Source organism: Echeneis naucrates, chromosome 2 (assembly GCF_900963305.1).
Source record: "Echeneis naucrates chromosome 2, fEcheNa1.1, whole genome shotgun sequence".
NCBI lineage: Eukaryota > Metazoa > Chordata > Actinopteri > Carangiformes > Echeneidae > Echeneis > Echeneis naucrates.
Genome location: NC_042512.1, coordinates 641,356 through 651,304, shown reverse-complemented (window position 1 = coordinate 651,304; position 9,949 = coordinate 641,356). Strand labels below are relative to the sequence as shown.

Below are 9,949 nucleotides of genomic sequence, written 5' to 3'. Positions count from 1 at the left end.
AATTCTTTCAGCCAAGTTCATTCAAGGTTTCAGACCAATAAGGACATGTTAGTTCGTCATTGCTCAACAGAAACACGGCACAGCAGTTCAAGGAAATCACTTAACCTGAACCCTATCCCCATCGTGAAAGTTGATAAAAAAAAAATAAATAAAAATAAAAAAAAATCACTTAAGATTAATTTGTTGTGACCATCTAAAAAAACCTTGCAAAAAAAAACTGGTTTAAATCTGGTGATTTAAAATCTTGACTTTACTAACTCAATCCTATTTTATATTAGAATAAGAATACAGTGAAGATAAATAGGAAATAGGTTGGAAGTTTGATAAACATGTCTACTGTTGTCAGCTCAGTGTGATCACAGTGATCCTGTTCACATTTACAGATTCTCACCTGCTGAACTCACTTCAGGGAGACTTTCTGACACTTTCCAGCTTCATGTGACGAGAAGAAGCTGCTTGTTCTCCCTCATCAGTCCTGGTGTCTGTTTGATCTGAGGAAAAGTCACATCCTCATAACTTCAGAGTTCAATTTTAAAAAACTTTGTGACGTGAAAACCGTTCTCATGTGTTAGAAACCAAATCAGTGCTAGAGGACTCTTTGGTACGGTGGTGTGATTCTGCAACAACACCTCTAATGTCCTGACCCTCAACTCAGCAGAAAAAGATGTAAATGTGCTGCAACAATGTGAATTTCTAAGTCTTGATTACATTTACAATAACAGTAAGCAGTAAACTAATTATTCAGAGTCATCAACAAACTATGTCTTACTCTTCTTTATTTGTCTGAGAAGGTAGCTGGTTGAAAATGATCATCATGGTCTCAGATATGAGCATCAAACTGTCAGCTTTAAAATAAAACTTGTAAATATCAATTGCTAAAAAATAGGTTTTCAAAGGTTGTTGATCCAAACACAGTCTGAGCTCTCTGTGGAAAACTGAATATGACTTACAGTAAAATCTGATTCCAGAGCAGCTCTGAACTTTCTGTATCAGGTAGATCCTTCATCCTTTGATACTATCAGACATTACGGTCTGTTCTCAGCTCAGCTGGAGTTTTTCTCTGTTCGTCAAAGTGAACTCTGACCTCCATGTCTCAGTGTCTCAGTGTTACAGAAGTCCACTGTGAGTCTTCGTCCCTCCACAGTCCACAGGGACAAACTGACAGTGAAATAATAATAATGTTAACACTCACCGGCCTCAGCCTTCAGTTTCCCTGCTTCTGCTCCGACAGCTTCAAAATGGAGGCTGAACTCTGAACACTTTCACTTTCAGCTGCTGCGGTGAAGCACATGGTCCTCTGTGTGTGTATGGTGTGTGTGTGTGTGTGTGTTGTGTGTGTGTGTGTGTTTCCTCTTGTGAGTGTAACTGTGAAATATTTTCCCCCTTCACTTTTAAACATGTAACACAGCTAAGGTGACCAGACGTCCCAAAAAAAATCGGGGCAGTCTCGAAATTAAAGCAGTTGTCCTAAATCCAGAATCCTGCCCTGATTGTTCCGAAAATCACTAGAGTAGAGTCTGGAGTTATTTCCTGATAAAACATTAAAAACTGATCTGATGGTTGAGTCCTCCTGCAGCCAGCTCCCTCCGATGATGAAAAGAGCGGAAGTCGCAGCCGCGAGAAGGAGTGATGAGACGTTGCAGTGCAGTCAGACAGTGTTGGAAAAGTTCCCTTTCTACATTAACTAGCTAATAGTTCGGTTTACAAATTTTAAAATGAACTAGTTCAGACCATGGTTTATGAAAGTTTGCATTAAATTATGTACACAGTGTGTCAGTGACCGGCCACTGTTTTGCTGTTTTTCTGACATGTCCTGAATTTTACCCATTCTGAATTGGTCACGTTAGTCCAGGGACGTTTCTATCTTTGTGCGCATGCGCTCATCCATTTGAAGAGAACGTGAGAGTGTGTATGCATCTGTGTCGCGCGGGAGATCAATGAAAGACAGGAAATGCCTTTGATCTCCAGTGACGTCACACAGCCTCGTTGTTGATGTTCTGTAAAAATCTGCATCAGTGAAACATTCATTCATACACGAGGACATCACGTATATTGTTGGAATAGAAAATCTTATTTTTTCTGTGTGCTCCTGAGAAAGAGGCTCATGTGCTGGTTGAAGTGAATCAGCACAGCTTCTGTCAGGAACATCTGTTTGTTGCTGACAACATCTGGATTACAGATGACACATCAGACTGATATTACTGTGTCATGGTGTTCAGAGATTTCAGCAGCTCACATCCAACACAGAGACTCTGAGCAGGCCAAAGCACCTGCTGGCCTTCGTGGTTAAGCAACAGAGTTCCATCACTCATGAACAAGACCTGAGATACTTGAACTCCTTCACTTGATACAAGGACTCATTCCCCACCTGCAGCAGAAACCACCATACTTTCTGTTAACAGAAGAATGCACTGAGCGATTGTGCCACAGAGACATGATGAGCAGAGTGAAGCTCTGCTGGGTGAATGCAGGATGTCCTGTTTACAAGACAGACACTTTAAGCAGATAAGCATCAGTGCTGCCAGTTTCTCTGCAGTCTGTCTCTGAAACCACATCTGTGTGGGTGAACTCGTGTGCTCCTCACAGTTGTGTGTCACTTCCTCAAAGGTTTGAAGTGATGTGTGAGTCTGAAGCGCTGCTGCCTTTTGTGACGTCACTGCCATAAAGCTAAAAGTCCGATCAGGAAGTGTGTCCCTCGCCTGTAATCCAAGTTCCCGGGAGGCTGAGGCTGGAGGAGCGTTTGAGCTCAGGAGCTCTGGGCTGCAGCGGACTATGTCGATCGGGTGTCCGCACTAAGTTCGGTATCGATATGGTGCTCCGGGGGAGCCCGGGATCACCAGGTCGTCTAAGGAAGGTGCACCGGCCCAGGTCGGACACGGAGAAGGTCAAAGCCCCCGTGAATAGACGCTGTAGTTCAGCCTGAGTAAGACAGCGGGACCCAGTCTTTATGCTGCCACTATACACACAACACGGCCTCATCCTTTATTTTCACTGAAATCCTCCACAAACTGAAGGACTCTCCACCTGGAGCAGAGGACCAGACATCAACAAAATCTGACTTCATTCATTTTAACATTAGAAAAAAGCTGCAGCTGCCACCAGATCAGGAATATTAAAATGAACAGATTAAAGTAGAATTCATATGTGTTTTATTTTACTAACTGTAGCAGTGAGCAATAAAGGCATAAACAACAAAATAAAGGAACATTATGTTGTTGGATGACAATTGTGGTGTGCAAAACCATGGACACTATCAACATTTCCTCCTTCCAGGGCTTGTTGGTGTACAGGTATGATTCTCGCTTTGGGTGCAAGAGTTCCCAGTTCTGAATGAGCCCCTCATATGACATTTTGAATGAATTTGCTTTAACTCTTTATGAATGTCTTCTTCTATGGCAGATACAGTTTTCCAGCCCATTAATGTTGTTCACCCCTCTCCCCTCGTTTATCGTTGTTCTTTATTGCTCAATCATTTCTGACAAGGATTAATTTTCAAGTCCCACCTGCCCCCCACAAAATGCCAATGAAATACACCAACCTTACAATTTTCAAATGTAATGAAGTAGCATCAAGTAACATGATGTTCTATCTGTCACCAACTTAAGTGGCCCGTGTCATAAAGTTTTTTATCTGTTCTGATGATGGTTGGAAATGTCTGTTTATTGTTTATCACTTGTTAGGATCCCTGTTAGCTGTCACTGAGGCAGCAGCTACTCTTCCTGGGGTCCAAATGAAAATGCACATCTGCAGTCAAACAGGTTCAGGTAGATGCAGAGTCCTACATTAAAACAAACCACTTGACCATCAACCTCAGCTGTAGTATACACATTACACTTCCATCACCAGATCCTCTGTATATACATGTACTTCAGAGTGGTTCTGTGGCTTAGCTGGTCAAAGTGTCTGTCTAGTATTCAAGAGCTCCTGGGTTCAAGTCCCAGCAGTACTTTGCTTCTGAATGTGACACATTGTTGATATAACAAGCTGGCAGCTGAACCTTTTCTTGCCTGGACAAGCACTGAGCGAGGTGCCGTATTCCACCCTGAACAGTAAATGTTTCAGCTGTGTGCTGTACCTATGATACTTACATTGAGGTAACTCATCTGTACATGTGAGCCATGAAGGCCAGCACGTACTTTGGCCTGTGTGCTGTGAAGCATCGGACACAAAACACACAAAGACAACACATGATGCCCTGAGAGACGATACCTGAGCAGGAGAACTAGTCACTGCATGTACAGCTGCTTCTTATCTGGAGTTTTTTTCTGCCATCTATAATAAAGTAGAAAAAGACACAGCTCCACAGTAACAGAGGTGTGCTGCTGTAACGCTGAGTGCTGGATTCATGTTCAGTTTATGGTTTTAGGCTGTAACAGGAACTGCTCATCATGTCTCTGTGGTGCAATCGGTCAGCGTGTTCGGCTGTTAACTGAAAGGATGGTGGTTCGAGCCCACCCAGGGACGTATTTTGTTTAATTCACTGGTATTATAGTTCACACATGGAAGACCGGAGGATTTTTACGTTGATGCTCAGTTATCTCCATCTAGTGGACAGATGGTAGAAGTTGATTCCTGAAAAGAGGAAGTGACTTTTCCTCAGATCAAACTGTTGAAGGAGAACGAGCAGCTTCTTCTCTTCACATATTTCCTCACTGACTCAAATAGATGGAGAATGTCATTTATCACTTTCTCCAGTAATGTGTACAGTTGTCACTGTGCTGCTCCTGACTCAGTGATGCTGTTGGATGCTTATAGGGCCGCCGTTCTTAAAGTGTGGGCTCTATAATAAGCTATAATTATCCTAAATGTTGCTCCTTTTGTGTCTCACAGAGATCCTGCCTGTTTGGGAGAGCGTTACATTAAAGATTTAAAGGTCCCTGTTTCAATCCTGGGTTTCAGCAGCTGTTGTGGGTCCTTTTGTTCGCTCCCCCAAATGAGCTATTTCAGCAGCAGCACAGTAGAAATGACTTCTCATTATTGCTTCCATGACCTGGAAGTGGAACTAAAGGTGTGTCCCTATCACCGGCCTTGATAATGATAACTGAGCACCAGTGAGTGCTCTCCTCCTCTTAGAGTCCTAACAACAGCACTCAGCTGTGTTCTCCCCAAATGGGAGCTTTGACTGTGACCAAACTGTTACCTTAACAGGTGAAGGTTCATTCTGATGGAATGAACTGTTTCTACACAAGCTGCATGAATGTGACACAGAGCTCATGTTTAAAGTATTTTTCTTCAGAACTCTTATTGTGTATGGAGCTATGACTGTTGACATAAGTGCAGGTGACCTAAATTCAGCAGCATCATCAATGTCCTCATCTCATCCAAAAGTCTTCATCAGACAGCTTCAGGAGCTCAGTGGTAGAACGTTCACTTCCCATGTATAAGTGTTTCCTATCTACAAAATTTTACACTATGAATGAGGTATTGCTGGGATTTGAACCCCTGATCTCCTGTTTACAAGACAGGTGCTTTGACCAGCTAAGCCACAGCACCACTCTGAAGTACATGTATATACAGAGGATCTGGTAATGGAAGTGTAATGTGTATACTGCAGCTGAGGTTGATGGTAAAGTGGTTTGTTTTAATGTAGGACTCTGCATCTACCTGAACCTGTTTGACTGCAGATGTGCATTTTCATTTGGACCCCAGGAAGAGTAGCTGCTGCCTCAGTGACAGCTAACTGGGATCCTAACAAGTGATAAACAATAAACAGACATTTCCAACCATCATCAAAATGTATTCTTTCATCAAATGTTCCAGAGCTCAGGCTGTTGGTACACAAACAAAGAAAGGCATACTTGTGGATTCACAAGATTATATCAGGATCTGACCTTTTCCTGTTCCATCAGTAACCATCAAAGGAGATGCTGATTCTGTGATGTCACAAAGGTTCTAATGACATCACAGAGATCAAAGACTCCTCCCACTTTTTCTCATGAATTCCACCATAGAGTGCTGCCTGCTGCAATAATGCTGCCTTTAATAGAAGTTTAGGAACATTTAATTAAAGAATATATTGATATATATGAATGGAATGGAATGGATGGAAATTGGGTGACCGACAGCTTTTCACAGAAGACAAACTTTGGTAAGAGTCATAACAGCGTGTGACATGTTCCAGCCGACACTGGTCATTGATTGGCTAATGAACACTCCCCACATACTGATCAACACACCCACCAGCAGACACATCAATCAGCAGCCATGATCACTGTGATCGTGCCAACGTACCAGTTTCTCTGCAGTCTGTCTCTGAAAACACATCTGTGTCGGTCACTTCTTGATACAAATACATACTGAGGCAATAGCCTACCCACTCGTGATGTTACCAACCTGTGATATGATGATACCCTACAGTATGCAGATCTACATGATCCTTGCAACAAACATTGTTTGCTGTTCATCATGTCATTTCCTCTGATGACACCTGAACCAAATTCTTGCTGAGACAAAACAGGTAACTAAATAAGTGACAGTCTGTTATACTCCAGTCTGTATTATATTACAGACCACAAACTGCTGTCACCTCAGGACACCATCAGCAGACCCTCAGCTGCATCCTTGTGGTTCCATGGTGTGACGCTTAGCAAGGAAGAAATATTGTCTCTTTTGGAATTGGCATTTGGAATTTTTTCACCTCTAGTGGCCTCCACCAGAGGATGAAAGAAGGAAAGACATATCTGAGGCCTCTGTTGAGGGATGATGAGTTTACTTTGATTCATTTAAAGTGTGGATAATGTTCGGTCATAAATCCAGCCATGTGAGTTCCCATAACCAGTTTCATTAAAAAAGGACTGTGAGTTTGCACCTTCACATGCAATGGTGGTATAGTGGTGAGCATAGCTGCCTTCCAAGCAGTTGACCCGGGTTCGATTCCCGGCCATTGCAGTTTACCTTTTGCCAGAGGAAGGTTAGTCTTTTCTCTACATTATTCACAGTCATGGAACTTTGTCTGCATCCATCCAAAGGGAAGCAACATAAAGCCAGAGTGTTCAGGCAACCACAATTACTCAACCACAAAAGCTCAAAAATTTGCCAAAAAATTTGCTGAAAAATTAGCCCATGAACGTGAGTACGCAAAGATTTCCTGATTAGATCGCACAGAGGCTCAAAATTTGCATGATTTCACATGTGGCTTTCATGAGACATTTTCCAGCTAAAGGTCATGTCTCATAATGTAAAGAAACATTCAGTGTGTGTGTGCTCATCTTTCTGCGTTCTCCCCTTGATGCGTGGGTTTGAATCCCACTTCTGACAGAAGCTGCTTTTCTTTCACCTCTACTGCTGTAAGGTGTAGTTTGTATTTTCCATGTGCAAACATTAGGAAACATCTAACATTAGGAGCAAGGCAACAACAAAACTGGAACTATTTGGACTGAACTGGATTTGAAACCTTCACTGTTGGACTTTGGAGAAGTTGGCAGGTTCAAATCCTGCCAACAACGGTTGGTTGTTTTCATGGACCAAGTTTCACATGTTCCCTGTTTGAGAATCTCTGTAATCTGCACAGCCTTAAAATATGACACAGCTGAGTGCTGTTGTTCGGACTCATCTAAAAGAACAAGAGCACTCACTGATGATCAGTTAGCATTATCAGGGCAGGCATCGGGGCACACCTTTAGTTCCACTTCCAGATCATGGAAGCAGTAATGAGAAGTTATTTCAGCTGTGTGCTTACCAACAGTGCAGAGAACAGATGATCTGACCCTGACGTGATTTGAACACGCAACCTTCTGATCTGGAGTCAGACGCGCTACCATTGCGCCACAGAGTCTTCCTGTATGCGGGGCACTGATCTAAAGATAAGGCTAATCAGTTAATCAGCAGCCTGCAGGACAGTTGGTTTTGAGCCTCCTTTTTGAGTGGTGGTTGAATGTTATTTTAGTTTATTTTTTATTTTATTATTATTTTATTTTAGTTTTTAACTAGTTGTCAACCTGTCAACCTGTCTATCAGACCCAGTACCAACTAGCCTCTTCAAAGAGAGTTTTTAATTTAATTGAGCCGTTCATTCTAAATAATACCCCGAGACTAACAAGCCCTCAAGGAACACACACTGAGGAAGGGGGTGCAGCTCAGCGGTAGAGCATATGACTGCAGCTCCAAAGGTACCCCAATCAGATTTGTTTCTCTCTGGTGTAAAACATTTTAAAACTGAAACAGTGAAAGGATTTCTCCAACAAGCCTTTTGATAGCAGCTGTAGAAGGTGCTGTGTTCAGGTGACAGTCTCCTCTGGAATTAAGGGTTTAAATACCACTCCTGACAGTCTGTGGTGTTACCCAGCTTCTTTGTCTGAGGGCCTTCTGGGAAAGATCTTTGTTGTGCTTTAAGTCACATCTGTCCTCATTCAGCTGATTCCTCAATTAACTGTTAGTACAAACTGTTTGTAAATGTTAGCACCTTGAAACTTCCGACATAGCTTTTATCTCTCATTTCAGCATTAAGAAGCAATGCCTGCTATAAAAGGCATTCACGTGGAAGACCTAGAACCCGTGATGTGTTTCACTAAGAGCTCAGTCATCACACTCAACTGATGTTGTAAACAGGTTACATTCAGAGGAATAGAGGTAATTAGTAGCGATGGGATTCAAACCGACCCTTTGAAGAGACCGCAGAATGAATGCAGCACCTTGGACTGCTCCTATGGCTGCCCTGAAAAGGGAACTGATCACCAGTGAGTGCTCTCATCCTTTAGAGTCCTAACAACAGCACTCAGCTGTGTCATATTTTAAGGCTGTGCAGATTACAGAGATTCTGCTTGGGAACATGTGAAACTTGGTCCATGAAAACGACTAACCGTTGTTGGCAGGATTTGAACCTGTCACTGTAACTTTTGTTCATAGGGAGATGAAAAGTGCCTGACTTAGTGGATTGGTTTCCATTTACAAGAAACAAACTGGCAGTGGTGGGATTCGAACCCACGCCTCCAAAGAGACTGGAGCCTTAATCCAGCGCCTTGGACCGCTCGGCCACACTACCACTGGATGGATGTCTAAATTCATGCTGGATGTTCACCACCCACTTCTCCAAAGTCCACCAGTGAAGGTTTCAAATCCAGTTCAGTCCAAATAGTCTTACTAAAGTTTTCCGAGCGTGAAAAGCAGTTAATCACCAAATTTCCTTCTGCTGAACAAAGCTGTAATAAAGGAAGTGATGAGCAGGAACTCCACTGAGAGCGAAGCACTGCAGGATGTCTTGTAGCCAACAACAGAAGTGCCACTGCAGCACTCTGCTGCTCAACTCTCAGTATTATAGATATGATAGACAACATTCTCCGTGTTTTCCTGTTAATCAGTGCTGCTGAAAAACTCATGTTACATGATGGGACATCCAGTGTGTATAAACAGCAGAGGATGGTTTCGATCCATCGACCTCTGGGTTATGGGCCCAGCACACTTCTGCTGCACCACTCTGCTCACTATGTTCAGGTTGTAATGTCCTCTGGAGTTTTGTGTAATTTTTAACCACCATATCCACTTTCTGTCAAAGCGGCTGTGGTGGTTAAAAAGTACTGAGATTTCGACCTGCAGTGTATCAATTGACCACGAGGGGGCAGCTTGGAAAATGAAGTCAGATCTTATTGAAGAGTATCAGACTTTTAATCTGAGGATTATATCTGTTCAGGTGCAGCTTCTTCCCAATGGCTGTTTTTTTGTCATCACATGTACCTTTGGGTTCATGACGAGGTGGCCGAGTGGTGAAGGCGATGGACTGCTAATCCATTGTGCTCTGCACGCGTGGGTTTGAATCCCATCCTCGTCGGTGTTCAGCTGGCTTTAGTCTGTCTGAGTTGTACCCTGCTGTTGAGCAGACTGAAATGTGGTGATTGCCTTTTTTTAACAGGAGACAAACTTTGTTAAGAGTCACGATGGTCACTACACTACAGAAACTGCATGCACTCATTCATTTGAAGCGAACGTGAGAGTGTGACGTATCCATCTGTGTCGT

The 9,949-nt window shown here is 42.8% G+C and overlaps 1 protein-coding gene and 4 non-coding genes across 5 annotated transcripts in view; 3 read left to right on the top strand and 2 right to left on the bottom strand.

Moving 5' to 3' along the window:
- Positions 1-9,949, top strand: part of LOC115053664 (NLR family CARD domain-containing protein 3-like) — a 284,587-nt gene that overhangs the window by 250,075 nt on the left and 24,563 nt on the right. The gene's annotated exons all lie outside the window — the stretch shown is intronic.
- Positions 6,817-6,888, top strand: trnag-ucc (transfer RNA glycine (anticodon UCC)). The gene has a single exon. It is a non-coding gene; the product is annotated as a tRNA-Gly (tRNA).
- Positions 7,703-7,774, bottom strand: trnaw-cca (transfer RNA tryptophan (anticodon CCA)). Its single transcript has one exon. It is a non-coding gene; the product is annotated as a tRNA-Trp (tRNA).
- On the bottom strand, positions 8,899-8,980 carry trnal-aag (transfer RNA leucine (anticodon AAG)). The gene has a single exon. It is a non-coding gene; the product is annotated as a tRNA-Leu (tRNA).
- On the top strand, positions 9,682-9,763 carry trnas-gcu (transfer RNA serine (anticodon GCU)). Its single transcript has one exon. It is a non-coding gene; the product is annotated as a tRNA-Ser (tRNA).